At 38.6% G+C, this 7,685-nt stretch overlaps 1 pseudogene; it reads left to right on the top strand.

The window, feature by feature from the left end:
• The first annotated feature begins 6,056 nt into the window (after positions 1-6,056).
• LOC113879599 lies at positions 6,057-6,394 on the top strand (annotated as a pseudogene).
• Positions 6,395-7,685: the final 1,291 nt, after the last annotated feature.

The raw sequence follows: 7,685 nt of genomic DNA, 5'->3' as shown, positions 1-7,685 counted from the left end.
CCCACCAATCTTTCTCTCTCACTTGATCCTGTCTCTCATGCCCCAGACTAGAAAATCTTTCACAAGTTCTAGGAGGTATGTTAGTCAGAATGATTAATCATGATCGCTGGAGCAACACATACAAAAATCCCAGTGGCTTAACACAAGGCTTATTTCTCATTCACAGCACAGTTCAATATGGGGAACTCTTGACCAGCTACGTCTTAAGTCTGGGGAACCAGGTTACTCATCTTGTGGCTACACAATGTGGAGCATGTGACTTTCAAGGCCACTAAAGAACAGCAAAAGAAGACTAGTACTTCTTCTAGTCTTAGATACAAGATGTTTCTAGATACAAGATACTTCTAGAAGATACAAGATGTTTTTAAAGATCAAGTCTGGGGATTTCCCTGGCAGCCCAGTGGTTAAGAATCTACCTCGCAATGCAGGGGACGTGGGTTTATTCCCTGGTCAGGGAACTAAGATCCCACGTACCCTGGAGCAACTAAGTCTGCACGCCACAACTAGAGTTCACATGAAAGATCCACATGAGCCACAGCTAAAACCTGATGCAGTCAAATAGAAAGGATCAAGTCTAAAAACAGTATACATCATATTGACTAATATTCTATTTTACAAAACTCAGCCATGTTGTCCCAGATTTGTCTACAGAGGAGGCTGGAATGTGTAACCTTTCTGTGTGGTGAAAGAATATAAAGAATATGAAACTTTTTCTCTGTCAGTAGGTAAGGAGTCTTACTCTTTCTCAAGATGTTTTGTATGTGCCATGAGTCCCTTTATGTCCAGCAAAGCAGACTGGCAGAATTACTAAACATTCAAACCTATGCTTACTCTTACATTCTTGGCTAACGAAAAATGTTTTGTCACCATTTTAACAAAGGGAAAATGGAGATTCCCTCTGTTATGGAGAAACACGGGGTCAGCGGCAGACATGTTTGAGGAACCTCAAGTCCTAAGAAGAAAATGAACCCAAGGTGTCCCCAAGAATGATTGTTACCATTTTTAGAGGTCTTATGATATTTGAATCTTGATGCTAACTTGATATTTGAATTTAATTAATCTACTCTTTATGGTATAACAACTCTCTCTATAACCTCTATCATCAAACATAGTTATATAAAAACAAAACATGCAAGGACCCAACTCTCAAAGAATTTATGGTCCAATGGAAGGAACAACATTCAAACAACTAAAGGTAAGAAATTTTGGTTATTTTTTAATTACTTAATTCAGATATTTATTTATGTGTTATAATCAGCCAGAAGTTTGTGGGGGAGTGCTTTCATGTCCTGGCCCCAAATTACTGAATAGTCTTCAGGGAATTTGGTAAAACTTAATGATAAGGAAATATTTTGAAATAAGATTGCATTAAAAAAAAACCCTCATTTCTAATTGATATCTAAAGATGGAAAGTTTAATCCCCTGCAACTAGGAGACACAGAAGAAGTCCTATAGACCCATTAGACAACCACAAGAAGGATCTGAGGGCCCAGGGATGAACACCAGTTGAGAATTAATCTGTGAAGCTTAGCATTTCTTCCGATAAGGAAAAGGAGCTTGATCACTGCCAACTTACTGATAAAATGGCAAATTTTACTATAACTGAAATCCTGCTAAATAAAGTTAACTTTGAGAGCTCCACCAACCAATAGAATCATACAACTGGAATCAAAGAAATTAAAATGCACATGTATATAGGTGCTTTTGCTCTGCAAAATGCTGTCTGTTTTCCAGAAGTATCAGTAGCACCCAAGAGCTTGTCAGAAATATATAGTCTTGGGCTCTGCCCAAGACATACTGAATTAGAATTGCATTTTAATAAGTTCCCAGGTGATCTGTATGCACACTAAAGTGAGAGAAACAGTGATATTAAATAAACTAGGGCTCTGTAACAGTCTAGACTAGACGAGAGGGATGGGGAGGGAGCTGGGAGGGAGGCCAGGAAGGAGGGAACAGAGATATACCTAAGAGTGTATGATTCATGCTGATGTTTGATAGAAACCAACACAATATTATAAAGCAATTATCCCTCAATTAAAATTAATTAAATTTAATTATTAAAATTTCATGTCTCCACATACATTTGGAATAATACTTCTAAGAATATGCAGAGATATATAATCCCCAAACATGTATACTTCACTTCAATATAGCATTTTGCTTTCTGACATTTCCCATCTATTATGAAACAGATGAGAACTCCCTACACAAATAAGCAATATGATTCGATTAAATTTTAGCATTTCTAAAAACAGATGGCAAAATAGTTTAATCCATGCAAATGGGTTCAAACAAAAGCAAGAAGATGATAAACAAAAATGGGGGAGTGTATGTCTAGGTAGACACAGAGATTTATGATCTCAAATTTTGTTTATATATCAATAAATGTCAGTTTTTTCTTTTCAGGGGTTTTCTTTCATTACTAAGGGTACAAAAATTCCCACATATGTACAAATTAATAAATCTTAAGTTTTCAAAATTTCATAGGAATTTGTAGGTGATGGCTGAAACAGACGAAAGTTGATTTTCAAAAGTTAAAGTCTTGAAGAAGCTCTCCCTGTTGCAGTCAAGTAGTCAGACAAGAGGATGAAAAGGAGAACGGAAGAGAAATTTTTCTAAGGTTCTTATTCTTCAGAGAAGGGAGTGAAAGGAGCAGAGAATGGCCAGAAGTGTTGGAAGCCGCTGGCCATCAATATCCAATCCCTTTCATCATAACTCTAAACAACATATTATAAAACTGTAGAGCAGATATTTCTGTGGAGCCTTTTTACAGCTTGCTCCCACTGCCACATTACCAACTGAGCTACTCTTGCTAATGTGACGTATTTTTTAATTAGAGCCAATTTTTGTAGGATGAGCGATACCTTTCTGACGATCCCATTCCTGCTGTTTCTGAGCCTCTTTGCCTTGAGGACTCTTCTGCACCAGTGAGCCTAAAGCTAGTCTTGCTTCTCACAGAAGAAGAGTGTTACATTTCAATACTACAGACTACTTCAAAATCATGTTTTCATTTCCCAGAAAGAGTATTTTAAAATGCATTACACTTCAGGGGATGCATCCTGCCTGAGTCCAGGACCATGGAGCCCTGAACAAGCCCTGGAAAGGACTCACTTTTCTCCTTTTGCTGAAAGATAAAGGCGGGTCAAGAGGTGGGTCCCAGGGCTTTCCCGGAGCCCCATTTTGCAGGTAGGTCATAACTGGTTTTCTCCCAGGCTCATGCCAGCGGTAATTGCAGAGAAAGGCTAACCCCCATCATGATTTCACAGTCAGTGAGAGCAGAACCAGAGGACAGCTGCTCTGAGAACCCTCTCTGCACGACTTCTGAAAGAAACCCCCAAATTTTACCTCCTTTCCCCACCCCCTGCACCTCTGCCCCAGAGAATTTCTACCTTCGAGAACTGGCTCTACAAAGAATTAAGCATACACTTTTAAATAATAACAGAAGAGTGAAATATAACACTTCCATTCTGAAGAGTCTATAGTACTTTCAAATCTTCTTTTTCAATTACCCATAGAGATGTTTTAATTTAACATTGGGTGGCAGGCAATTCTGAAAGAAGAAGTGGTAAGTAGACAGATCTACATTCAAGATTGAAGAAGTAGTGACTTCAGATTCCCTAGGCTCTTAAGCTTGTTCTGTAGCATTTTATTTTAGATTCAGGCTTCGCTATTAGTTTAAGAAGAGAGAAATTTATGAAGTACACAGTAGGCAAGGATTAATCAATTTTAACAAAAGGATTTTTCACAGGTTTCTTTAGTACATAAAAACCTTATTTTGGCTTACAAAATTATTGAGCATAAAGTGGACAAAGAGTATAATCTCTCATTACTAGCGACACCTAAACTAAACCGAGTCTAACAAAGGTTATTAAGAGTTATTTTTTACTTTCAGGTATTTGGTTCAGTTCAGTTCAGTTGCTCAGTCACGTCCGACTCTTTGTGACCCCATGAATCGCAAGACACCCAGCCTCCCTGTCCATCACAAACTCCCGGAGTTCACTCAGACTCACGTCCATCAAGTCATTGATGCCATCCAGTCATCTCATCCTCTGTCGTCCCCTTCTCCTCCTGCCCCCAATCCCTCCCAGCATCAGAGTCTTTTCCAATGAGTCAACTCTTCGCATGAGGTGGCCAAAGTACTGGAGTTTCGGCTTCAGCATCATTCCCTCCAAAGAAATCCCAGGGCTGATCTCCTTCAGAATGGACTGGTTGAATCTCCTTGCAGTCCAAGGGACTCTCAAGAGTCTTCTCCAACACCACAGTTCAAAAGCATCAATTCTAGTAAACAACTATTAAGCAGTTATTATGTCAGTGTTCCGCACATGATAAACCAAACCTAGTAAAATATACATCGTGCCTTTGAAGCTTCCGCAGGGCCACAGATGTCCAGCATCGCAGCCCACTAGATGTGGATTCTCAGGGCAGAGCTCCTGTTTGCAGCCTCACCTGCATTGCGTCTGCTTCAGGTGGTTTTGAGGGAGCAGCCAAACATCGTGACTCCCTTTCCTGCACCCTCTTCTTCCACTCTCATGCCTCCCTATCGAAACTACAAGTTACCAGTTGGGACACTAAGAAAATGCCCGGAAGTCCTTTGTGAGAGGAAAGTAATCATTTTAGTACCAGTTCTCTTCACCTCCACTGCCTACCATCTGTTTACTTTATTTGGAAGTTTAAAAAGGAGAAAAGATCATAAAACTCCCAGATGTATTATTCACTGGCATCTACTGTAACCAACTGAGGGTGCTGTTAGAACTAAGCAGGTATCCAGAAAGTTGGAAAACTAAATTCTCAGTTTGGGTGGTTATCCTTTCATTTGTTCATGATAGCACACCCTGCCCTAAACTGAGAAACCACGGTGAAGACCACAACGTACTGAAAGAACTATTCCTGAAGTCGGGAAATCTACATACAGTGTTCAAATGGAAAAAGTATACACCCAAAATACCTATTCATTTTTCCAAATAAATTAATAACCATTGTAAGCTTTAAAATGAGTGAGAGGCAATATTTGTTGAACAATTATTAAGCATCAAACACTGGGTTGAGTACTTCACAAACCCTTTAGTTTTCATAGAAATCCTCTGAGGAAGGTACTAATATTATCACCTCCATTTTACAGATGAGAAACCCCAGGGATGGAAAGGTTAATTAACTCACCAGATACACAGCCAGAGACTGATTTGTAGAGCTAGGATTTTTTTTTTTTTTTTTAGCTCAACCACTAAGCCATACTGCCATATCACGAAAGAATGTTTCTATGAAACCTCACAAAGTTTGAGATTTGAAATCACCTGCAGAAAAGATTGTGGAAGCTGCTCTCACAGAATATTTGAGCAGATGAGAAAAGTAAAAAACGAATCCCTAACACTTCTTGTGCATTTACATATTCTAGGCACTATGATAAACCCCTCATGTGCATTATCTCATTTAATTCTCACAACCCTATAAGAAAAGGTTGCTATTATTATTCCAACACCCATTTAACTAGTGAAGAAATTGAGGTATAAAAAAAGATCACGTGGTGGCCCAAAATGACAGGATAGATTTGAACTCAACTTTGACTCCAGAGCTAGAGGTTTCACCATTTCGCTAAATTATACCTTTTAGACAAATCATGCATGGGTAGGGTGGAATTGAACTTGAAACTATCTCAAACACTTAGGAGTTTACAATTTAAAAAGTACCTATTATTTATTATTTTTAAATTACTGATAATCATGTGGTGTTTGTTCAGATTTTTCATGAGAAGATTAATAATCAAAGAACTTTTAAAAATATACCTACACAAGCAATCTAAAGCATCCATTTATCTTTCCCTTAACTTTAAAATCACCAGGTTAATGCCTTTGGAGAAGCCTCTTGTAACATATAAATATTTAAAGATACATCTTTAAAACAAGGAAGTTGTTTAACCTAAAGCTCTAACTCTAATAAGAATTCACTACCTCTTTGTTTTTTCCTCCACCGCCACTAAGGTGCTCAGTCCTTCCAAAGAAGCTAAGGCCGTTTTGGGGTGAGACCCTCACTTTATCTGGAGACTAGCACTCACCGGCATCATGGCCTCTGTCTCAGAGCAAGCCTGCATCTAATCGGCCCTCATTCTGCAGGACGATGAGGTGATGGTCATGGAGGATAAGATCAATGTCCTCATTAAAGCAGCCTGTGTAAATGTTGATGGCCAGGCTTGTTTGCAAAGGCTTTGGCCAGTGTGAACACTGGGAGCCTCAACTGCAATGTGGGGGCTGGTGGACCTGCCCCAGCAGGAGGTCCTGCCCCATCCACCACTGCTGCCCAAGCTGAGGAGAAGAAAGTAGAAGCATAGAAAGCAGAATCTAAAGAGTCTGATGATGACATGGGCTTTGGTCTTTTGGTCTTTTTGACCAAACTTCTTTAGTAACACATTCAATAAAAGCTGAGCTCTTTAAAAATAAAAAATAATTCACTACCAATTTGTAGCCCTAACTTGCACATCTGGTTAAGCCATGGAATCAGGGGTATTGGAACATACCAGAGGGATTTATGAACTTAAGGTGCTCCAAGAACTTAAGGTTCAAAGCAAGGCGGTCTAAAAAGAATGTCACATTTTTGGTAGGTAATGTCCTTTCTTCATGTGAGTTTAGTCAAAACAACACAAGCATTACTTTTAAAATAATAATATATAACGATGAGAAAATTCTCACGGAAGCATCAAAATACTGAGTGGGTAGAACAGACTCTTACTTCCCTTGAGTGGCTAGAACAGTCTCTCATGTGAGTATCTAAACACCTATTTAGATCATTCAAATGCCATACACATCAAAACACTCCATCTTAACACTTCCTTTGAAGTCACGACAATCAGTTTTTTATTAGTGTCATTATTTAGCATTTCTATAGCACTTCACTTTTGACAGGTGCTTTATAATTATTTCTGCTCTTGGTTAACTCCTACTTATTCATTAGCATGCAGTTACTTTCCCAATAAAAAATATATAAGTTCCTTGACAAAACTGAATCTAACCAAAACCAAGAAGTTTTTATGTCAGAATTTCAGACAAACATGTACCCTCAGGACAAATAAGGCAAACAGATAGATAATAGATGGGTATAGATGGATGATAGACAAACATATATAGTAACATATAAGAAAATAACTCCAAGGACCAGTAACATTTTTGTCTTGGTTCAAAGGCAGCTTGGTAATGTCAGTCACATCCCTGTTGCCAATGACTGAATGAATAAAAGAGAGACCGGTGGTCACATATGAACTAAAATTGTTGAAAGAGTAAATGAATATGGCAGAGACTGCTAGTTATTAGCCAGCATCCATTCTCTTTTTCTTCCTTTAAGTAACAGAATCTCCAGCCACCCATCTAGACAGTACATTTCCCAGACTCCCTTACAGCTAGAAGTAGCAACATAACTAAGTTCAGGCCAATAAGATGTGAAAAGTAACATGTACAGCTTCTGAGTTACCTCCTTAATCATAAAGCTTCTTGCCATGGACCACAATTAATCTAATTAGCACCTGTCCTCATACATAGTTTCAAACTTTCTTGTCCTGAGAACTTCTAAGATCAACTCAGCAAGTATCAAATATACAAATACGCAACACTGTATTGTTAACTACAGTAACCATGCTATATATGGCATCCCTGTGACTTCCTTATATTGTAACTGAAAGCTTGTACCTTTTGACCACCTTC

The sequence above is a fragment of the Bos indicus x Bos taurus genome, chromosome 21 (genome assembly GCF_003369695.1).
Source record: "Bos indicus x Bos taurus breed Angus x Brahman F1 hybrid chromosome 21, Bos_hybrid_MaternalHap_v2.0, whole genome shotgun sequence".
Classification (NCBI taxonomy): Eukaryota; Metazoa; Chordata; class Mammalia; order Artiodactyla; family Bovidae; genus Bos; species Bos indicus x Bos taurus.
This window is presented reverse-complemented; position numbering and strand designations above follow the sequence as displayed.